Below are 25400 nucleotides of genomic sequence, written 5' to 3' on the forward strand. Positions count from 1 at the left end.
CCTTTCTGTGGGTCAAAACTCCCAAGACCATCCCTTTTTCCTGTCACAGATAGATTAAAGTCCTTTCTGATAGGAAACTCAGAGCAGGGGATTTGTATCAGCCGTTATAAAAACCTGCTCAGCTGCTGGTTCCCACAACAGGAGGTGGGTATTAGCAGCCTGAGCACCTTTGAGGAGTTGGTAAAGAGGCAAGTCATTTTGCCATATCTTCGTGTTCACAATCAACAGAATCCCATGATGTTCCAAAATTCCCACAGCTGGCAGAGTGTCATGGGTAGAGGGAGAACAGTTATAAAACACACGTGTTCTATATTTCTTTGCTCTGTTTTCTGGTCCCTTCTAGAGAACTCAGCTCAAGTTAGTGATGCTGCATTGACAAAGCTAGACTTTCAGTCAGGAGACCTTATATTCTACAAAGGCAAAAATATGTAAGAGGTTAGTTGTCTCTGTCTATCATATCTCCACAGCAGGAATGCAGAAAAGAAGGTTATCACATATTGGAACACTGTAACTAAGGGGCTGCTGAACTCACACAGGTCTCATTCCAGAGCCTGACCAAAGAGAGGGAAGCTGTCTTGGGAGCACCATGGGAAGACTGCCCAGGTCAATTGTGTGTCCCCTTGGAAGGAAGCTCAAGTGCAATCAGCAGCTGGGAGTCAGGACACAATTGCATGCAAAAGTATCCTTGAGGTCTATAGCAGTATATGATAAGGTACCCCCTGGGATTTAGGATGTAAGGGCTAGGAACTATAGGAAGTAGGGATCATTGACACTTTATTGATTCTGAGATCCTGTGCCAGCCTCCATTCTCCACCAGGTTCCTTTACTCCTAAAAAGGGTGTGTTGCAGAAGCGATTATGTGGGTTTTTCCTCAGGGCTTGGGAGCCAAAGAAATCCTGATGTCTTAAGATGCATTCAAGTAGGCCACAGGTCCAAGACAGTTTGTTACCCATCTGAAATGAGAGCAAAAAGGAGGTGTCTCTGTCACTTTCCTGAATCTCTACCTCCTCTAGAGGTGTTCTCCAGACTAAAAGGACTTAGAACATCTGGGTGGCTAGTTTCTTGCTGCCGAATGGAAGGTGTTGGCAAGATTATTCACCCTGATTACACTGAGCTACCCACCCTCAGCTGGTGGTTGAGCATTCCTGGGAATTTTTAGGAGTCAAGAAATCTTTTGAGGCAAGAAATCTGGCCTGCACCCAGTTGGCCTGGGCTTGAAACTAGGCCGTGGCTTCACAAAGAAAGCAAAATAATAATTGTCTCAGAATGATGGCTTTTAGGGATGTTCCTCCAAATCAGCCACCCAATAAAATGCCAGGATCACCAGACAAAGAGGGTGAAATTGTGCTAAGGTTTGAATTTGCCTCCATCCTCATAGTCTGGTCTCAGCATACAACCAGGTCAACAAGACATTTGAATTTATATGTCTAAGGACACCAACCCACTGGGCTTTGGCTATAACCCAAGTGATGTTGATGGGGGTAAGGCCATAAAAATGGCTTATTTTGTGACCAAGAGCTGAATTGGGAGGGCAATGGAAGATGTGACAGAGGTTCTGAACCCAGGACAGTGGAAGGAGAAATAAGAGAAATGTCTCAAAAGGAGAGGCTACTGTGCTCTGGTGAGGATATCCACTGCAAATATCAACCCAGTGTCAGCACCAGGAACAAAGTGGGAGAGGAACACCCAGAGACTGGGTGGCTTTTGAATCGAATGGAGAAAGTTGGGAGAAAATGAAATGTTTTGGGCCTAGCAAAAAGGGCATCTGGTCATGATAGAAAGAAGAGTGTCAGTGCAGGGAGGAGGGTCTAGTTCCCAACATTTTGATGGGCTGCAGCAGTAGAAGACACTGAAGAATAATTAGAGTGAGAGACACCAACATTTCCCCCAGAGGCAAGGAGAGGATTGGAAGAAAGCAATCCAGCAAGTCTGTCACCTAAGAATTCACACTGGTGGTCATGTACCAAGAGGTGCCTAAAGAATGTGGAGGAAGATTCTGTAGAAGGAGCAGGTGTCTGTAGAAGAGACAGTGAGGGTGAGAATGATCACACTCCAAGTGCTGAATCCCAGCCCAGCCTTGCAAATTTACACTGTGGGGTTGTTGCATGAGGTCAGCCAGGCTCTAGTCTCCCAGCCTTCAGTGAAGACATGGGCCACAAGTGGTGAGTTTAGGAGGTTTATGGTAGCATAGGAAAGCTCCCTGCAACAGGGAGGGAGCCCGAATGGAATGCTGTTGGGGTGCCAATGTCTAGGAAATCTTCCATGCTGACTTGCTGTATCTGCGCAGCAGCTGGTTGCCTTCTCTGCACAGCAGGGGGCTGCAAGCCCTGCTTCTTCTTGGCATTTGTGCCTTGCTGGTGTTTTTATTTGAGTAGGATCCTCTGCTCTGTCTGCCTATCCAAATCTATTGATGTCTCAATGTTGTGTCTCTCAGTGAGAAAGACTTGGACTTGAATTAAATAATGAGGTTGGTATGAAATACACAGAAAGACCAAGTTAAATTCTTAGAGTAGTATCAAAATAGGGATGATCTTTTCCTTATAGTTATTAAAAACAGTGGTAGACTTTGAACAAGGATGGCTAAATGATTATGAAACTCAGGGAGCGGAAGTATATGGTGTGAAATGAAATGAGAAAATATAAGTAAAATGCCAATAGGATACCATTGCATGATGTAAGAAAGAAGTAAGGCTGAAACTATCTTAATGAAAAAATTGGAAGAAAGAATAACTGAGAGTGAGCAATTTACAATTCAGTAGCAGATTAAGTTACTTCAAAAATGACTCTACTATGAGATTTCAAACTTCGATATTGGGGAAGAAGGAAAATTATTGGCAAAAATCAATTTAGATAGGAAATAGGTAATAAACTGTACTTTAAAATGCATTTCATTTGAGTAGTGATTCCATGGAGAAAGCATGTGTATGTAAAAAATGACACTAAATTCTCCCTGTTGAAAAATAGAGAAGATATACTATCTCCCCCTGCAAACTTGCTTAGAGCATTTACTTTTAGAAAACTTATGAATTTTTATTTTAGAAAATTTTCCATCTGTTCAAATGTGTATAAATTGTTTCAAAGACTGGTTATGTCTTTTGTCAGCTTTATGACCTATGAATGTCTCTCTCTGAAAGGCAGGCAGAAAGTTATGCCACTATCTACCAGTAATTCTGTAGGCTGGAAACTGACTCTAAGTTACAAAACTACTGCCTGTCATCAAGAGATGAGAGGCTTGTTTTTTCTTGGACTAAAGCTAATTAGAAGCTAATTAGCTAACACAGATGGCCACCTCAATTACCAGGTAAAGTTAGAATAAATTATTAGTGACAAAGGGTATTGTCAAATCCTCTTACTTGAGGACTGGCTATTGTTTATCTTCAAAACATGTAGGTAATGGGTTGTGTCTGCTTAGCTGTAGGAAAGAGTAAGATTTATTTTTGTCTTTACAGTCTCTTGCTGATTGCCTGTGAATCACATTCTGGTTTGATGTTTAGTCAGTAAGAAAGTTATTTTCTCTCCTACCTATGTGGAAAGGTTTTCTAGTGTGAAAGAAAATTTTGCTTTTAATTATATTTCTGCCATAAGTGATATAAGACAAAAGGTCAGGGTGACTGTAGACTAACTATTATCTTCATAGAGACAACATTTGAAATGATGAGAATAGGAATGACTAACCAGGGAAAGATAAAATGAATGTAGCTTGCGGCCAGGGTTTAAATTTTATATGCTACAGATAATAGCAATGTAGAAAGTGAGCTGAGCAGTAACAATGGAAATTTTCAGTGAGATAGTCATAGAGCTGTTCTTTGTAACATAATAGAAGTGAGGAAGGAAGGGAAACACTTTTATGACCAGAGAGTGCCACTTGACATGACCTCTGATTACATGCTCCAGTCTCTCATTTTCTCTTTGCACTCAAGTCCTCTGGTAACTATATATTTAGAATGTTAGTTGTGAATTTATTTTAATCTCAGTGATGATTCCCTGCCAGGAATCTCCTCATCCCACTTTTTTTTCACCAAGATGAGCCTCTTCACTCTTTAAAGTTAAGCTTAACATCTCATTCTTTAGGCATCCTGCCCTAACCATCTTATCTTCCTCCTAATTAATGCTTTCAAGCAGTCTTATATCCTGTGCACCTCTCCTTATAATATTTCACATAATTTATAGAATTACAGCAGGGTGGCCCCAGGAAAAAGGAAGATTCCAGGTTCCCTGCCCCATTCAGGAAGAGTAGGGCAAAGCAGAAGGAAGCAGAGCTAGGGAAGAGACAGAGAAGGAAGCAGGATGGAAAGCAAGAAGGAGACCTGAGGAGCCACATGGAGCAGAGAGCCATGGGAAGAAGCCATGCTTACTTCTCAGCCTTTAACTTGCACCAGGGACTAGGTGGATAAGAAAGGAGACACCTAAAGCAGAGGTGGATGAGAGACCCATGGGAAGTTAAACAATGGCTTTTATCTTGACTTTGAATTGTCCCAGACTTGTATGGCTCCTTCTGCCCCTTACCTATGTGTTTCTGCCAGAAGATTCCTTAGACTTGTGGCAAGCTGTCTTGCTGGGCATGTACCCATGAAAGGATGGATATATTTGGGCATTTCATGTGAAAACTATTTATCTAGTATTTGCCTTCTCTTTATCACATGCTAATTGTATTTAAGTTCCTTTCCATTAAAAGGAACTAGATTGTGTTCAGTGAATGGCAGAAACTATGGCAGGATCTATTTAGAGCAGGCAGGTTTGGGGATTCTGGGGTTCCACAGAATGATCTATTTGTGTCTGAGAATGCATTTATTAATACTGTGTGCTCCTTGAGGGAAGAGGGAAGGCTAATGTTGGCTTACGTCTTTGTGCAGTTTCAGTAGTACCTAACACATTACCTACAATTTTAAAGTATTTAATCATTAAATTAGACGTGTATGGTGGGCCCAAGAGGAGACTTGTTTTGAAAAATGATTTAGTGTAAGTCTAGTCACATATGATTTGAAATGTGACTAGTCCAAATTAAAATGCACTGTAAGCATAAGATGCTCACTAAATTAGCAACCAAAAATTGTTAATCAGCATATGAATAATTTATATATTAATCATATTGACCAATATAACATGATAAAATGATATTTGAATATACTGGGTTAAATAAATCACAGTGTTAATATTTTATTTTAATATTTACTAGAAAATATAAAGTTACATATGTGGCTCACATGATATTTTTTATTTCATAACACTTTCCTAAATTAAAAAAAAAACTCTCATAATACATTCAAATATATAATCAATATATAACTTCAATACTCTGAAGTTCTGGAAAAACTTAAGGGCGCTTGCTGTTATTTCTATAATTAGTGGGTGTTAGATTGAAGTTCAGGTTCTGATGAGATTTTTCAAATTATACATCTGGAAAAAATAATTTGGTTCCTGGCAAAAGTATATAGAAGCCACTTAATAGAAAAAGGAACCTAGACCTTTTCCTAACATACTAAGTATATGGGTTTCTAACCCTTTAATAGTTCCCCATGTCGCCTAGTACTATATAAAACAGAATTAGGGTCATTTGTTTACAGTCACTTGTCATCCAGTCACCCAGAAACATCATTGCATTTTTTCTATGTACCAAGTACTGCTACAAACGTAGAGGATAGCACATTGAAATAAATAAAGAAGATCTCTAACCTCTTGTAGCTTACAGTTAAAAGGTAGACAATAAACAAAGATTCAAGTTCATTAATTAATAAAATTGCTTCATGTTTCTTTGAGAATTTCATTGGACCACAAATAACTCAATATCCACACAACAGTGGTTTAAACTAAAAGGATAAATTTTATAGGGCCAAAGAATTCAGAGAAGAGTAGCATCAGGTATGATTAGGCAATCAATGAACTTAGAGCTCAGATATTTTTTTCTCTTTCCACACAATCCTTGATGTTATAACTTTCAGTTTTTATAATTTTTTTTAAGTGCTTAAGATGGAGCTAAAGCTCCTGGAATGATCAAGAGGGAGTAATTTGTCTGTGCCTTTTCATTTTACAGGAATTTACATATAGTTCCCAAAAAACCCGTATCACTTTCCCCTTATTAGCAGACTTGGGTTTCAGGTACCTGTCCAGCTATTTAGCTGCAAGGGAAAAGCATGTCTACTTTTCAGTTACGGTAATAGACCAGCAGGAGAAGAAGAGGTCCAATAAAAGCCACAGTTTTGTTTTCTTTCTCTCTTGATTGCACCTCAGCTAAGTCTTAACAAAGATTAAAACAGAGAAATGGGCTGAAGATATTTAGGGAAGGTAATCTGAAAGGGCCTTTAAAAGGAGATGAAATTTGGCAAGAGATGTATATGATGGAAAGATGACAACAATACAAATTAGGAAAAATGTTTTTTGTCTTTCTCATGGAGAAATTGTTTGACCAATAACAAATTCAAAATTCTTGCTCAGAAGGAATTCCTGTGTGTTTTATACTTATGTATTTGTAAGGGATATCTAAAGAAATCACATTAAGAGGATGTTTGTTGTTATCTGTATTTATAGCTATATCATCTATCGACAAAATCACTGATATAAACTACTTTCATATGTAACTCCTCTCATAACATTTTGACAATACACATTATTATTTCTTCTAATTTCTTCTATTTCATATATATAATTTGTTTTTAATTTTTAGCCTCAAAATAGTACATTTTGACATGTACTACTTCTCCATTTATACAAACATAAAAAACTATTTTTCTCTAAAAACATGTCAAGCTTTGGCAGTATTTAAAATAAATAATCATATGTTTCTACAACACTCCAGCTAATACCAAAATGCTATGTATATTTCTGAATAAGACATTAATTTGTAATAAACCTAACAGAGTAAGTGTATACCTGACACTTTATTTTCAAGTCACGTTAATACTAAAAGTATTAAACATAGATACAAATGCAATATATTATTAGGGGGCAGTTTTCCATCACCACAATGAGAATGTTACAGCAATGTATTGGTAGGTTGAATATAAGACTATATATGAAATGGAAAATAGGATTATAAAAATTGTCAGCTTTGCAAATTTGTGGTCAAAATACAGCTTATTCCTTTTTCTACTTCTTCCTTCACTTTCTGGAAATATTCATTTGTGCTTCGCTCCCTAAAAAGAATCCAAACATCTGCTTAGAAAAAAATACTCAGTAACATGTATTTATATAAAACATAGGCAGCAGAGAAGCAGTAGTTCTTATGTCATAGGTTGACTGCTGGATTTGCTGTATGATCTCTGTAGTCTGCAAAGAGTAGTCAGATTAAAACAACAAAAGCAGCTATTAAAAAAAAGGAAAGGCCCTCCTGGTGACTCAGCGGGTTAAAGCACAGCACTAAGAAGCTAAAGCCACTTCCCATGAGTTCGATCCCTGCCTGCCCCGGAGGTGACCACATGGCGCGGCAGACCTCTCCTGAACCGCCTGCTGCTCCCCTCAGCGGTGTACTTCTTCGATCTGCCTGTTCTGCTCCCCACTCTGTCTCTGGTGAAGCCTCTCACCACCCCTGAGCCTCTGCCCTGTACCCCAGTTCTGTATATACAAATAAATAAATCTTAAAAAAAAGTCCACTGAGAGAGTTAGTGCTGGTCAATTATTAGGATCATTATCTATCTGGAGATTAATGGTAGGGATATCAACATGAACACCTCAATAAATGTTATAGTTTATTGTGACACATGATCTAAAAGGGGTATATTCACATTTGCTAAATTTCTGCATGCAAAATATCATGTAATGTTTTGCACAACAGGTATCATTTCCACTGGAGTCTTAAGGATGATTAAATTATTTATTGTAGGTTGATTCACTTAATACCCATTTCCACACCATTTTTTTCCAATGACACTTTCCCAGAATCCCTTGAAAACAGGTATGCCTTATTTAGAGAAAAGTCTTTGCACTATAGAAAAGATACAGTCATTTTGTTTATCGCTAGAAAAATGAGAATATTTTAGTGACTCAAGTCTCTAAACAGCACCATCGACTACCTGACTCAATTGGTGCATGGGACAAAGCAAACCCCTTGAATCAAATTCCTGTGTTTGTTGCTTTTTATTCTCTTGCAGCTGAACAATTTAGTTAATCTATAGGAGAAAATGAGATCACTTTTAAAAAATATGTTGTGAAGGTAGAAAAAAATAGCCACAGGCAATCTCCAAATTAAAGGGTTGCAAGGCTGGCACAGGCAGCAGTGTCTGAGCGTCCATCGGCAGATTAAAAGGGAGCCTTGGTGAAAATGTTGTGTGGACAAAAAAAGAAGGAATAAATCTTGTGGAAAAAATCTTCAGATATTCAAGAGCTGTACAATTTAGGTAAATGTGAAAAGAGACTACTGGATTTGCTCATTGGGGGCATTAATATTTTGGTGAGTGCTGTTTTAGTGAGGTTGAAGTTGCAAGCCAGGTTGCCTTGATTGGGGAGAAATGAGAGGTGTGAAAACTGTGAGGACAGAAAGATAGAGGTACATTGTTTCTTACATTAAGAGGAAGCACTGTTAGCATTCTTTATTTCCTTTGCTAAAGGATTTAGTTAGTTTCTTAGGTTAAGGGACTAGATGTAAGAAATAGAACCAAGCTATAGTTTTTTCAGTTATGCCTAGACTCTAGAGATTGACCAGTGGCTGCTCCTACACAGGTGTAGTTTAGCAAATAATTGATGTGATTTCTCCTCCTCTAGCATCTAAGTGACATTTTTTTTTTAAGCAATTATATTGATTGAGGGAAAGCCGGTCTACATCACTGTGTTTATTTTATAGGTTATAGGTTCAGACTTCTACAATTGTTCGCTTTCACACCATATGCACCACTAAAGCCCTAGTAATGTTCCATCACGCTCCATTGGGCCAGTCTTCCCTCTCTAGTTGCCTCAGTTTTACACTTCTATACAATGAGGTTGTTTAAGTAAGTAGGAAGGGAAATCTGGAAGGACTGAAGTGGTTATAAAAGAACAGCAGAAAACCTGAGAGGAAGTTGGAGGAAGCCAGGTTTGGGTGTGCAGGTGTGGGGATGCATAGGCAGCCCTTCCTGTCTGCTTTGCTAATAAGGGGACTCACTGAGGGGCCTGATCCGGGCCTCTCTGTGCTGCTGGCCTTCTGCTCTCTCACCCCAGCTGTACTGCTCAGTATCCCTAGGAATGTATCCCACAATATAGCTCCAGATTTTCTGTCTTACACACTTAAGATACCTTTAAAATCTTACAGGTTTTGAATAAATTGTAGTAAGTGCATTTGCTTATAGGTAACTCCCATATCTATCTACATACTGTATTTTTTTCCCTAATGTAATTTTTTATGTCAGGGCAGGAAAAAAATTCTGAAATGAGATGAACATTGAAAAAGAGCAGTTTAACTTCAAAGGAAATAGCTTACATACTTAATTATATTAAAATAATAGCATATTTTTTCATTTATTTTTTTTTAAGATTTATTTATGCATATAGAACTGGGGTACAGGCCAGAGGTGCAAGGGTGCTGGGAGGATTCACCAGAGACTGAGTGGGGAGCAGGACAGGCAGATCCATAAAGTACACTGTTGAGGGGAGTAGCTGGCAGACTGGAGAGGTCTACTGTGCCATGTGGATCACCTTCCAGACAGGGGACCCAACTCTCACTGCAGCTAACTTGCAGTGCTGCGTCCTAACTTGTTGTGCCATCAAAGATGGCCACCATTATTGAATCGTAAAATGAGAATTATTGAATTATAAAATTATGCATTCAATCTCAGAAAGGTTTAAAAATCTGTGTTAGTAAGGAGGGGATTCTCTTATTCTCTGTTTAAATATGTTCTTAAAATTCTTGGTCATCATAGTTTTTGTACCCTTCCCTGCCTCTCCTCTCTTAGGATTCCCTGAGGCAGATGATTATTCTAGTGATAGACTATCAGCTGTTTGCGGTTGTCATGGGTTTTCTCTTGGTGAGTAACAGGAGAGTTGTTTTTTTTTTTTTTTTTAAAGTGAGGTCTTTATTGGAGAGTAAAGATGTTTAGAGGGGTTTTTTTGATTTTTTTAAGAAAGCAGTTCTTCTGAGCTGTCTTTGTAAAATCTGTGATTCCATTAGATCTGTGGAGGACAGGAATTTCTTCCTTCAACTCAGAATTAGTGAGATAGCTGTCAAACCTGCTATTCCTGCCTACATTCTCATGTTTAGGGCGTTCTCCTTACCTCATCACTCCACCCTCCTAAAAAAATCTTCTGAGAAAGCAAGAGTGTGACTAAGATTATATTCAGTGCCATCAGAGATTTTGCTGGAAGCTCAGAGAGAAATTATTATAAACAGCATCCTTAATATTGCTGACCAATAAACTAGGAATTCTGATCTCAAATAAAACCTCAGCTTGCTACATGAACCACTACCCCATGAAGTTTCTGTTCTACTGTGGAGAAGTGAGTTGACTATGTCTGTTAAAAGTGAGATCATTCACACACACTACATCAGGGACTTGCTTTCTTATAACTAGATCTTTTAAGCAGTGGAAGGGTTTACTGGTTTACCGGTACAAGTCTTTGGGAGTAAATACACATTATTTAACTGTGAAGGATTATATTCACAGTAATGCTTCATCATGCTCCATGGAAATTTGAAGTAAAGGCTGTCTAAATTTTGGTCCAGCTTGGAACCAATATTTAAATATGTTATTGAATATTTATCAAATTTTGTTCTAAGAAGTCAGTATGCTTTAAAAAATGGTTCTCTTGTCAATTAATCTTTGGTAAACACTGAAAGCCATAGTCCATTTTTTTAGACAGAGGGTGAACATTTATTAGTTATTACATCTTTATGTTTAACCAATTGCTTTCCAAAATGTTCCATCTACAAAAATGGCTTTCATTTTGAAATTATTTTCAAGGGTGTTAAAAGAAAGTTTTTGTTTTGTTTTGTTTTCTGCTAAATTCTGTTTAACTTGGTAATAACAGCAGATACATAACATAAAGATTTTAGGATTATATTTTCATCTATAATAAATATTTTCTGAGCAATATGCTAAATTCCAATTATCAGAAAACATAAAACTGGTTCTTAAAAAATGTATGATTTGGCCCTCCCTGGTGGCGCAGCGGGTTAAAGCACAGCACTGAGAATCTGAAGCCACTTCCGCATGAGTTCAATTCCCGCCTGCCCCGGAGGAGACCACATGGCGAGCCAGACCTCTCCTGACCCGCCCACTGCTTCCCTCAGCAGTGTACTTCGTCGATCTGCCTGTTCTGCTCCCCACTCTGTCTCTGGTGAAGCCTCTCACCACCCCTGAGCCTCTGGCCTGTACCCCAGTTCTGTATGAATAAATAAATAAATCTTTAAAAAAAAATGTATGATTTTTTTGAAATATGAAGATACCATGAGATCTCATATACTATCTTATAGGTAATGAAAATTAATTCAAAATATTTTACCATAAACTAGTAGCTTTCTGAAATCTGGTTTGTGGCTCAACTAAACATTTTGCTCAGCAAGAGGGTGACGTTCCTACCTGCCCAGAAACATTGCACCTGGGAGAGGTCATTGTTTCATGATAACCAACACCCTATATAACTACACATCGTGAGTGATGTTGGCAATCATTTTAGTCACAAAGCAGAAATAATGATGAACTTGATTTAAAGATCTTGTACTGATGTTGATTTTGTGAATCAGTAGTTCCTATAAAATTTACTTTCTTAAACCAACATGACATTCTGAATTAGATTGTGGAGCAGATGAAAATATTAGTGGGAAGAAAAAGTTAACATTAGAATAAAATACATAAAGTTTAGTTGGTTGTATCATAATAATGTTACTCATCCTGGCCAGGTAAAATGTTGACATTAGGGAAAGAAGGTTGAAGGTATCTATATGATCTCTAATATCTTTGCAAAAAAAATTTTTTTAAGATTTATTTATTTATGCATACAGAGTTATTTATTTATGGTACAGGCCTGAGGTGCAGGAGCAATGAGAGGATTCACCAGAGACCAAGTGGGGAGCAGAACAGGTTGAGTGACAAAGTACACTGCTGAAGGGAGTAGTGGGCGGGTCAAGAGAGGTCTGCCACGCCATGTGGGTCACCTCCAGGGCAGGTATCAAACTCATGCTAAAGTGACTTTAGCTTCTTAGTGCTGTGCTTTAACCCATTGTGCCACCAGGGAGGGCTATCTTTACAAATTTTATAATAATTTTTTTCCTAAACAAGATAATTTAAAAATCCAATATAAGGGAAGAATTATTAGTTTCTCTTAATGATTCTGGGAATCATGATCTCTCTTTTTTAATGAACTAAATATGAGCAAACATGATGTATAAAGAAATCCAAAAACAACAGAAAAGATGGTAATGCAGTGTTATTTCTCAATCTTGAAGAGATGGAAGGAAGTAGTTTCATTAGATTAAGATTTCTCTTAGATAACTCTCTTTTTTAGGAATATAATTTGGTAAGTCTCATCAGACAGAAACTAAAAGCCTAAGTCAAGCCAAAAATGAGAAGTAAAGGACTCTGCATGACATTAAATTAGTTTTTGTTTTTTAGAAGACATGCAAGATAATAAACAGAGAAGGGAAGGAGAATTGAAAAGATCTAGTGATATTGCTGCAGCAGCAAAATTATTCAGGGTAATTCCAGTACTGAAAAATGCCCAGCAAATGGCCAGAAGCCTTTAATGACCAAGATTGTCAAGTATTTAAAATATTTCCTATTGTTACTCCATAAACCTCCATTTGTCTCTTCAAATTTCAATAAAGTAAACAGCTCTGTCTCTGAGAATTTTTTATTGTATTATTTTCTGTTGAGGTCATGTAGGTTTACAACATTGTATATAATTCAGAGGTGAAGGTTCATATCTCTTCAGATGTATGTCACCATACTACACCCATGAACCACTACCCCATGAAGTTTCTGTTCTACTGTGGAGAAGTGAGTTGACTATGTCTTTTAAAAGTGAGATCATTCACACTTTGGGTGGAAAAAGACAATTTCTTATAATATTTGGCCCTGTCAAAAATGTCTAATTTCTAGATTTTTTCACATGAAACTATTAAGGATTCACACAAAGATCTATGCATAAATATATTAAGGACAGCCCACTTATAATAGGAATATCTCAGAAACAACAAACATGAAATGGCATAGAACAGATAACAAAAATATATAATCAAACAACACAAAAAGTTAAAAAATGTATAAATGTGTGATGAAATGCATGTATATATTATTTATAAGTTATACAGTATAAATTTATTCCTTATATAATAATTAAGGGACACAGAAGGGTCAAGACCATCCCAGCGGCAATTTACCCTATGCTAAGTTAATATGTACTTGACAGCTAATCTTAAAAATGTTTTTTATATGCAGTTGGATTTCATAATGTTTCAGCATAAGACATTTAATACCTATTATTCACAAAGTGAATAGTCAAACAGATGTGACTAACAGCCTAGCTTTAAATCATCACTTATATAGATTTTTTTAAAGATTTATTTATTTATGCATACAGAACTGGGGTACAGGCCAGAGGTGCAGGGACAGTGAGAGGATTCACCAGAGACAGAGCAAGGAGTAGAACAGACGGACTGATGAAGCACACTGCTGAGTGGAGCAGCGGACAGGTCAGGAAAGGTCTGCCATGCCATGTGGATCATCTCTGGGGCGCGTAGGGGTAGAACTCATGCTGAAGTGGCTTTAGCTTCTTAGTGCTGTGCTTTAATCCACTGAGCCACCAGGGAGGGCCAACATATAGATTTTTAATGATGCAAACCAGAAGTTTATATAATGTTATCATGCAAAGATAGGTAATTTTATGAAATAAAATTTGAATTGATTTCTAAAATGGATGAGTACTATTTTCAACATAAAAAATTTTATTTCTGACTTCTCCTGAAAAATCATTAATCAAGCACCATTGAACTCATCATCCAGATGCTGAAATAGGTAGATACTACATAGGAGTTCCCCCTGAGGACCAGACGTGGCTTTCCAGTTTTCAAGTATCACCATCATGTCCTGTAGTCTTGCACTGTGCCCTCTTCATTCAATTCCTTGGCTAGTCCTGTGGCAAGTCAGCTGGAACTCATACCCCTGTTATATTAATTCCTCTAATGAAACAAGAGTTCATGTTAGCAATTTGCAAAAGGCACCATGCTAAGAAGGATATATCACATCATTTAGAAGTAATATTAAATTAAAACTTTGGTTTTTAGACAGATTTTTTTTCCTAGCTTCATTTAGATATAATTAACATATAATGTATGAATTTAAGATGAACAGCATGTAGATTTGATACATATATAGCAAATTGATTGCCACTGTAGCATATCAGCTAATACCTCCATCACATATAATTACCATCTTGTTGTCTAAATATTCTGCTACAGTCAATCTTCTTTGTGAAGAATTTGCTTCCCATCTCTGTTCTATATATTTACATTATCTTAGGCTCTCTTATCTGAGTCTGTCTGCCTACCTATCACCTCTTATCTTGCATGTCTAATGAACATACCAAAAGTGTGACATTTCATTATTTCACTTACAGTTAATTAAAAATAACCTCATTTTTTCGATCTGTAAATGGAGATAATAAACTGCAACTTTGCAGTGAGTTTATAGGTTTATATATTACTCTCTGTGTGAAATTATTAATATGCAATGGTCATGGTACTCAGTAAGTAATCTTCTATCCTTTGTTTTGATGACTCAAGGTCAGTGACACCTACCCCATAGTTAACTAGTACATTTATAAAAGAAATAAAGGAGGAATAAAACTTCCATTGTAACTGTTGCTTTTAAGTTTTCTGTAAGTTATGAAGCTGATGTTTAAATTTTTCTATAGATGAAGTTTCAGACAACTTAAGTTATTATTTAGGAAGCAATTGCAAATGACATAATTTCATGATAAATTAATGTTTTAAATATAGTCCAATTCTAAGCTCTGCAGTTTAGATCATATTTTTAGACAAGAATGTTAATGGGGAAAGAGGCTGCTTCAAAGGAAAAAAGACTTTCTTAGTTGTTCCTATTTATGCTATCAATTTCACATCTCTTTGCCTATATTCTGATAAAAGCAAACAGAAAATTTGAGTAACTGGTGTTTTTTTTGTTTTTTTTATTTGTTGTTGTTGTTATTGTTGTTGGTTGGTTTGTTTGTCCCCTAAAGAGTTTCACTGGCTTTATAGTAAATTAAAATATACAGTGTAAATATACTTTACCACATATGGTAAAAGGGAAATTTTTAAAGTGTGGTGGGATACCAGGAATGATATTCCAAGTAAAAAATGCTTAAGTAAATATTCATTAAATGAAAAGTCCTTGATGAGTTCTATATGTAGGGCACTTGGTAAGATGCTTTAGACTATTTGAAATTGAAAATGATATGTGCTCTGTCTTCAAGTAGATTATGTTCTAGAAAAGAGGTTCAGTAATAGCTATTGTAGAGAAAATATACAATATATTACTTACATGAGGTAAGAATAAATGGAAGGGAATATGTCTAGTCACAGGGATTAGAAAATATCACAGAAGAGGAAACATTCAAATATTTTCCTGATTCTGCTTGTAACTATGTGCTCATTGAATTTGGAAATTGCATACAAACATTTTCTAAGTAATTAAAAATAATTGTCACTCAAAGATAGCTACTGTTGGCTTTTTCACAACTGATACTTTTCTAATACAGATGTCTTCCAAAATTCTAAACATATGAAATATACAGTTTTAAATTTTCTTAATTTACTTAAAATTAGTCTTAGTATTTTTTTTTTGCTATTAAATTTCTATAAAATATATTGGTTTTATTTTCAGTAATAAAACATACACATTTCTGTACTTCAGTCTCATTGTGAGCAAACCTCAAATAGTCCTAAGTTGAGGGGAAATCTACAATATAACTCATGAGCATTTGTCAAAATGTCGAATTTATGCCAGACTCTTAAGTAAAACTAAATACAGTCTTGAATAGAGGAGACTAAAATTTCATTATCCCTATACAATACAAATATCTGGTAGATTCTATACCTAGAAAAGGATAGTAGCTGGACAATGGGTAAAATTAAAATATGAATTGTAGATTTGTTAATAGTATCACAGAGAAGTTAATTTCCTAATTTAAATAATACTACTTCAGTCATACAGGAAGTCAGCATTAGAGAAAATTGAGTAGGAAATATAAAATCCCCATGTTATATTTTTTTAACTTTTTAAGTCTAAATTCTTTCAAAATGAAAATACAGGCAAAAAGTACATAATGCATACAAGTCTAGAGAGAAAAATATGATTTCAAAACACCATAATGTTTTATCATAGGACTGTATCTTAATGAGATTCTCCTGTTTGCCATTTATTTTATCTTTTCACTGATATAAACAGCAACATGATAACATTTCTGATACATGAAGGATATTCCAATAATGAAAACATGCTGTCAAGGAGAGGGCAAATTCATGGAAAAGAAATCATCTGAGAGATTATATGAAAACGAAGCAACCCAGACATGACCGAAGTACTACATGAAGTCAGATTTAAGAAAAGAACAGGTCCCTGGGAGGGAGATTCTAGATTAGGCCACAGTGATATGACTGTGTTGTGCAAAAGGACAGCAAGTCTGTACTAAGGTTGAGATTGCTAGATGAAAGGTTTGTCTCCAGATATTTTGTTTTCCACTTATTATTCCTCTCATATCTAAAATATTTGTAATTTTCCCCCTAAATTGTTGCAAGGGACTTTGGCAAAAAAAAGAAATATATTGATGTAAATAAATGGTAAAATTATAAAAGGAATAGACTGTGAAAATAAGATCATTTTCTTGGCCTACTCAAAAAATGGCAGTTACTCCTTCTAGTTTACAAGGGTGAATATTTGAAAATTTGAACTTTAGGGAGCTGAGACTAGATGAAATGAAGGGCCCAATAGAGCTCTAAAAACTTAACCTTTAGTTAAAATTTCATTAACCTAATTAACCTGTAGTTAAAATTTCATTAACTTAATTTCAAGTAATTGAGCATATTATAAAAATGTTATGTAACTACATTATCTCTTCTGCTGGATTCCTCTTCATTGAATTTCTTTTTTTTTTAAATTTTATTTATTTATGCATAAAGGAACTGGAGTGTAGGCCAGAGTTGAGGGTTTGGGGGGGAGGTTTGGGGGGGAGTGATTCACCAGAGACAGAGAGGGAAGCAGAACAGGTGGACTGCCTGAAATACACTGCTGAGGGTAGCAGTGGGAGAGACAGGAGAGGTCTGCTGGGCCATGTGGATCACCTCCCTGGCTGGGGATTGAATTCATGTTCCAGTGGCTGCCAGTAGCTTCATATTGTTGAGACTCAACCCCTTGTACCACCTGGAGGCCCTTCACTGAATTTCTCAATATTGTAACTTTCTTACCTATTCAGTATTAACCTCTGAAAAATAATACAGGGAATTAACCTAGTTTACTATCATTTAATATAGAGTTAATATTTCAACAATAAGAGATGGGATATCCTTATTTCAATTTAATCAGTACCTGCACAGTACATATTCTTATCTGTTTTCTTTCTATCAAATTTCTCACTGAAATTTGATTAAAACCGAATTTAGGTGAATACATCATACTTTTTTCCTAATTCTCCCTAGTCTATTTTCTTTTTTTTTCCTAGTCTATTTTCTTTAAGATATAGTATTGAAATTGTAGTTATTTCTCTATAGGCAGATTAAATGAGTTCCTACTAGGTTTTGAAACCTTTGGGCAAAACCCAAAATATCCAACTGGCTTATAGCCAGTTAACAATAATAGGCTATTAGCACACAATAAACTGTGGACTAAGAAACACAGTACCAGATTTCATTTCTGGAACTCACCAAGACCACTACAGTGTGTGCTGTCCCTCGGTACAACATATAATAATGAACTAGTTCAGTTTTGTTGAATCCAAAGAGATGGGAGTTCCTAGAGATCTTTGGCTTGTAGGCTTTGAAATCTGCTAGTAATTTATGACAGATTAGTTATCTATGATCTTAGATTTAAAGAGATAAATGGAGAATTAGGGGAAGTAAAAGCAACAAGTCAAATTTCAATACACCTTTAGCTACAGCTCTTCATCTATAAACATGATTAGCAAGATGGAAAGAAAAGAGAATAACTATAACATTGGCCTGATTGAGATAAAGGAGATAGCATGCTAAATTAAGTTGCAGCAATATTGAGAGTTGTTTAGAACAGCCACATCATTGCTCTCCAGACATCCAAGTGCAATAGAGGAGATAATCTGATCAGTACGGCAGCCTGAAGTATATGTGGAAACAAATGTCATAGTCAGTCTGCCAGTGGCAAATGGCTCAGCTAAATGGAAAAGACACTAACCTTACATTCAGAAGAAAGTGAACTTATTCCAGGCTTTCTCGTGTACTAATTATATGACCTTGGGCTAGTATATTTTTCCCTCTGACATTCAACTTTAATAGCAACACAGAAAAGGGCCAGCGTCTTGACTAATTGATCTTTAGTTTTCTTGTTAGTTACCAGCTTGTCTCTATATTACATATGGGTAGCAATGCACTTGGGTGTAAATTTAAACAACAAGCACATGGCAAATAGAAAATAGGAATAATGTACTAATATTCGTGCTTTTCAAGTCTGAGACAAAGTTCTAATTGAGTGGTTAACTGAAGAATTTCCTTCCTGCGCTGCTCCAAGTAAAGCTATCATTATCCTTTGTAATTTTCTCAGGAATATGGAATTTGAGGGCCCTTCCCAGTCCCATGGAATCAGAATCAGCATTCAATTCTCCAGGTGACTTGAATACAGCATGTGGAGAAGCAGTGCTGAAGCATAGAGTTGCCAGCATGTCGAGCTCACATATCTCACCCCAAGTTTCCTTTTCTGATTCCAGCACCTGGCATCTTGCAGGAGACTGTGTACAGTGTGCCCTTCCCATTTCTGTCTTTCTTCCTGTTTCCTTTCCTCCGGTTGTCTTTGTCTCTTCACTTACTACTCCCCAGGAAGGACACAATCTCACTGGGGAATCTTGAAAGAAAGACTGGGAATACTTTGTCTACTTTGTGTTTTCTTCCTTTTGGAAATTAATTGTCCACCTCTTAGAAAAGTTCTGGTTTGGTGCAGCACTGACTGTTTCAGGGACTGACTGCATGAGTCGGCCTAATCTGGGTTAAGTACTGTTGCACATCCAGTTCTTTCCTGTTTTTCTTTCCAGTAAATTGTATTCTCCAAATTAATCATTATTAGTAATAAATGTGATTATTTTTCATCTTGTTTTACATTTGTTCAGAAATCGGGTGTTTTGTATGCTCCTTCCACTGCACTACACAGCCTGCCTGCCACATGCCAGAACTGAATTATAAAAAGGTACATTAGGGTGACAGTTCTGAGTTTTGCGTACTAGCAAAACTATGGTTCAACACAGCTTTGCCAAAGAAAGTGATGCTATTATTTAGAGTCCTCAGTCATCCCAACAGTTATTGACAGATCTCAATCCTGGTTCAGACATTCAGTGATTAAACTTTTTCAGTTGCTGGAACTCAATTTCCTCCTCTGTATAAAGTGAGATGGTTGGATAAAATAAGAGCTTTCCAAGCCTGAGTAACCTTAGAACTACCCAAGGAGTTCAAAGGACAGCTTCTGAATCAAAATCTATAGCGTGGGATCCACAAATCTGTATCATGTAACGGTGTCTCGGAAGATACAAATCTGCAAAATGGCTTTTTGGATCTTCTTATCCTTCTCAAAATGTGATCTGTTGTACCACATAATCCGTATAGCAAACACTGCTGTAATATAGGAATATTGTTAAGAGAAATTTATTAAGAAAAATTCCTAGAACTCATCATAAGGAGAAAATTATTTTCCTTTTTTCTTCTTTTGCTTTTTATTGTTTCCATCTGAGAAGATGAGTGTTAGCTGAACCGATGGCGTAATCATTTAAAAAACATGTAAATCAAACCATCATGCTGATGCTTTAAACATATACAGTGATGTGTGTCAATTATTTCTCAATAAAACTGAAGGAAAATCAGTCTTTTCCAGCCCAGTAGCATAGGCACTACTTGAGAGCTTGCTAGCAATGTAGAGTACTTGACCCTGTTTCCAGAAATACTGAATCAGGATCTGCATTTTAACAAGATTACTAAGTGGTTTGTATGCACATTAAAGACCTAGAACACTTGCCTTGAACTGTCTTATCGACACAGTCCTTCCTGGGCTGGAACTGCAGTGATTCTGTTTCTTTTTCATTGCTCTATCTCTGGTTTCTGGCATATTGCAAGGTGCTCAATAAATATTTATTGAACAAATTAAACTGTTCTGTTCAGTGGAATGTGACAACAGTTTAACTACCTGGGCATGATACCTTGCATTTATCCCTTCATAAACACAGCAACTACCTGCACCAGTTTTCTGTCTCTCTGATCACTTATAGAACAGTAGTGGATCCACAATCTTGCACAGCATATGCTCCCAACCCTTTTCACAATTCTGATAATCACTTGATTTGAAAAATCTTACAGAAAACTATATTGTTCATCTAACAATTAGCTTCTTTACTGTTTTCTTGCCAAATCCAGAGGATTTCAGATTTATTCTTCAGACCTCATTTGGGTGTTTAACAATATTCATTACTTTCTTCTCCTGGAAGTTGTATTCACTTAGCTTTTACATGATTTTTTTAGTTTTCTTGTTTTGATCACTTCTTTGCTAGCTTTTATTTATTTTTTTTTTACAGAATTTTCCTCTTCTTCTCAATTTACTCTTTACAAAATCTACCCAGTACTCATAACACAACTCAGTCATCTCTTCCACAATGAAATTTGAGATCTGTACCATCTCTCATTAAACTAAGAACATACCATCATTTAATATTTGCGCATTTTATGTGTTAGCAATAAGTAAAATCAAAGCATCTACATTGAACCACTATGAATTTCATAGGTTTAGCACAATCTTACAGATGTAGATAATAGTTAATAGGTGATTTACCTAGCTGGGGCCAACTGTGTTATATGGGAGGAGGGATCAGTGACTACAGATGCTCCAGGCTAAACAAATATCACACCAATTGGGACCTTAAAGAAATCTCAGATCTGGAGACTTATTGCTACTGTAGATATTTATCCAGGAGGTCTAGAGTTTATACTTAACAAGTAACATTTCCCCAGGTGGTTCCAAAACATAACCATGGTTGATATCACATGATATTTTCAATGTTGTAGATAAGAGAGACCTTTCAAGACAGATTTAAAAATCCAACTAAAAACTTATTACAGTGGCTTTCCTACCTCATCTTGTTAGCCAGACATTGAGTGACCGACCATAGTACCTGGTGTTTTATAAATAAAGAGGAAGAATTATTCATAAATGACAAAAGGTGACAGTAATTACAGTAGAACAGTCAACCACTGCTTAATATCACAAGTATGTTCTGACCTTTGCTCTGATCAGAAATGAGATTTTAATGGGGAAAAAAATGGCCTGTTTGAAATAAATGAGTAAAGTATGTTTCTAACATTTTTGAAGATAATTATGATACTGTTATTGTCGTTATCTGAGAGGTATCATGAATAAAAACAAATTTTCTTCCATGTAATAAAGGGAAAGGCATGCCTTTTAACTTGCTACCATATGGTCCCTTGCATGATTAGCTATGACTTCTAAAATAATTTCGTGTTGCACACTACTCTCAATCAGGTTCAGAACATCATATAATGTTACTTCTGTGAGGTAAGTGGGACTTAATTCTGCTGTCCCCATTTGTCATTTTGTCCAGTGACTTTCTGGGGCTCAAGCAGGTGTTCTACCTAATTCATTCGGTGTTTTCAAACTTCCTTTTGCAAGTTGATTATGAAATAGGATCTTTGTCTTGTCAGTTTATATAGAATAACAGAAACTGTTTTTCCTGGTAAATGAGGAGGAGGCAGTGGGCACAAGCACTCAGCAAGTGTGGGAGTGTAAATGTTTTGCATGCAACATTTGCTGCAGGACAGGTTGTGCTTCTTTGTTGAAACCTACTACTTCTCAATCAGTGCTTAGTGAGTGTCTTCCCAGTGGTTTCCCAATATCACCACTGAGCTTCATTAGAAGAAATTGTTCCTCACTGTATCCTTCCTTCTGCTCACGCTAGACTATTTTTGTTCTACTTCACACTTAATATTCAGTTGGTCATCAGAATACCTCTTGAAGAAACAAACAACAACAAGAACAAAACACTTTCACATGTCCTGTGTGAGCCTTTCACTCAAGTGATAGGTATATGATAGTAACAAGATAAAAGAATGACTCTTCTGTGAACCAGGAATCATTGCCTTGGAGTCTCAAGATGTGGTCTTTGGTCACATCAGTTTCACTAGAGAACTTGTTAGAAATGCAAATTCTTGATGTTCACTCCAGGTATAATGAATCAGAAATGCTCGGGGTGTGGCTCAGGGCTCAAAGTCTGTGGTTTATTTAACAAGGCCTCCAGGCTGTTCTAATGGAAAGTCAAATCTGAAACCACTAACACAGAGAGGCATTCATTAACACATTCTTTTGTTCGTTTATTGATAAGTATTTCTTTATCCCTACTCTGAACCTGCAGGCACTGCCAGAAACTTCAAGTTGTGGATGCAGAAAGGGAGTAAAAGGATTTGTTCTAGGGTCCCAAAACTACAATATTGATTCCAACGCTGTGGTCTAGACCAGAGCTAGTCACCAAGAAAGTGGAAGCAATTGTTAGTTTGATTGGCTTGGCACAATTATGTACTATACTGTTGGAGCAAAAAAAAAAAAAATTCTTTATCAAAAAGTGCAAATTTAATTTTCTAAATGTAAAACCCAATCACACATGTAGGACTACCCTGCACATGTTCGGCATTGAGATTGTGATAGTGACTATTGTAATGGATGTCTAGCTTGTACAGTTGTATTAAATGCCCACACAAATACACACACAGAAGAACACTTGCACATGCATTTTGCATATGCATAAACCTTACCTTTTAAATACTAGGTGCAGAAAGAATCAGAGGGAATGCTGCTTTGAGCCACGCTTTTAGGTGATGATAAAGCAGAGTCTAGAAAAGAGACACTGAAACACAGGAATTATTCCTAGTGCTATTCAACTTGCCTTTCTTTTCTAATATCCAAACAGATGGACATGTACAGAAGAGGAAATATGCAATGATCCTAAGATAAAAACATTAACTGCCCAAGGAATTTAGATCAGTTGTATGAATTGGAATTTAAAGGTAACATTTTATTTGATATTTTTTCTGCTTAAATTTTAAAATCCTGTATTACCAGGTTTTCTTGATTGGGGAAGATTCCTATCTTCACTAATTTGATTTTTTTTTATAATTCTTTTAAATATTTATTTATTTATGCATATAGAGCAGGGCTACAGGCCGGAGATGCAGGGGCAGGCCAACTGACAAAGTAACTGCTGAGGGGAGCATCTGGTGGGTCAAGAGAGGTCTGCCGTGCCATGTGGGTCACCTCTGAGATGGGGATCAAACTCATGCTGAAGTAGCTTTAGCTTCTTAGTGCTGTTATTTAACCTTCTGCACCACCAGGGAGGACCTGATTTGAAATTATGTTGACTTTAAAAAAACAAAACAAAACAAAACAAAAGTCATCCAGACCTGTAAATTAGTAGATAGAAACTATTATTTAACATGGAATTTGAAAAAGTAGATATTATTTTTTTCACTTAGTTTCATTGCACCTATCTCTTAGCATTCTTTTGGCACTAAAACTTTTTGCAGTTTGGTCTCCTATCACCATAGTTTTTTCTAACAATGATGTTCTCCTCTAAGGTAGTAACTGAGAGGGTGGGAGATGGGGAGATGGTTGCCTCATCTCCTTCAGTAGAAATAGGGATCAAGCACTTCACTTTTTTTCTGTAGATAGAGGTCCAGGTTGCAGACAATAGGTGACCTTCAAAAATTTGCATGCCTCATTTTGGCCTATCCTGTACAGAGAATGGGCGGATATGCTTTACCTGTCAGAAATGTGGTCTATGACTATTTCAAGTGCTAGCCACACAACTTTTGAAACAAATTACATTTACTTTTATAAACAGATATTTTCCCTCTAAGTGCTAAGTCTATGAACATTTAAAAAGACTATACTAGTCTTAAGTAAATATTCAAATATCAAAAGACTACTTATGAATTTTCCATTTTTTGTAAGCCTGCATGAAACTTTTATTGAGATTTCTATTTACTGGGCTTTAATCTGTCATGAACACATTTCTGTCTTATTTGTGTGGCAGAGGAAATTGTTCTGCTCAGGAGTAACAGCAGGTAAATATACTAAGCACAGCACACGATGGTGTCAAGGCTTTATAAGTAATCTCATTCATCCATAATAACAACAGTTTAATGGCTAAAACCATTATTTTTGTTTGTTTGTTTGCTAACCATCATACCAAGATTATATGACTGTTAGTAATTTGTTGAATGTAAAACATTTAATAACCACTTGCTCCTCAGACCAATTCTGTTTTTTGTAATCTTATATTTAATAGTGGTTTCACAGAGGATGCACCATAAGATCCACAAAAGAAAACACAGCTGATACACTCCCCAAAATCAACCATAGAGATATATTTGGGGGTACAAGGATAATGAAAATAAATTAAACTACATCAAAATAAAAAGTTTTATACCACAAAAGAAAAATGGCAAAATGGCAAATTCTGGTTGGAAGATTTTGTACATCATATGTCTGACAAGGGTCAGTTTCCATAGTATTTAAAGACTGCATAAACTTAATATCAACAAACCAATCATCCATTTAAAAAGGTGTGGAAAAGGCCTAAGTAGACACTTATCCAAAGAACAAATTTAATGGCCTATTGGTGCATGAAAAATGTTCATCTACATTTATCATCAGGGATGCAATTCAAAACCACAATGAGAAACCACTTTACCCCTTTGAGAAAATATATTTTAGTGAGAATTTGAAGCAAAAGAAACACATGTCCATTGTTGCTGGGCATGTGAATGGAACAGACTCTATTGAAAGCAGTGTAGGGTTTCTTCAAAAACATAAAAGGGAAATAATATATGATCCAGCAATATCACAGTTACCCAAAAGAATCTGAAGACAGTAATATAAAAATAATTATGCATTCTCATATTCATGTCAGCATTACTCACAATAGCCAAATCGTGGAACTCCCCTAAGTGTCTACTGATAGACTACTGAGTGTGGAATATACACTTAATGAAAGAAACTACTCAGTTACTAAAAAGGATGAATTAGTGACATTTGGGGCACCATCAGTGGATATTGAGTGATTATACTAAATGAAATAAATAAGAAAATCAAAGACAGTGTACGGATAGTTTCACTTATTTTGGAACATAAATAACCAAAGGGAAAACAATGGCAAAACAACAAAATAACTGAAAAATAAAGTGATTACCAGTGGGGATTGAGGTTTAGGGTACAGGG

This window comes from Condylura cristata, unplaced genomic scaffold (assembly GCF_000260355.1).
Source record: "Condylura cristata isolate star-nosed mole 26May11 unplaced genomic scaffold, ConCri1.0 scaffold00001, whole genome shotgun sequence".
NCBI lineage: Eukaryota > Metazoa > Chordata > Mammalia > Eulipotyphla > Talpidae > Condylura > Condylura cristata.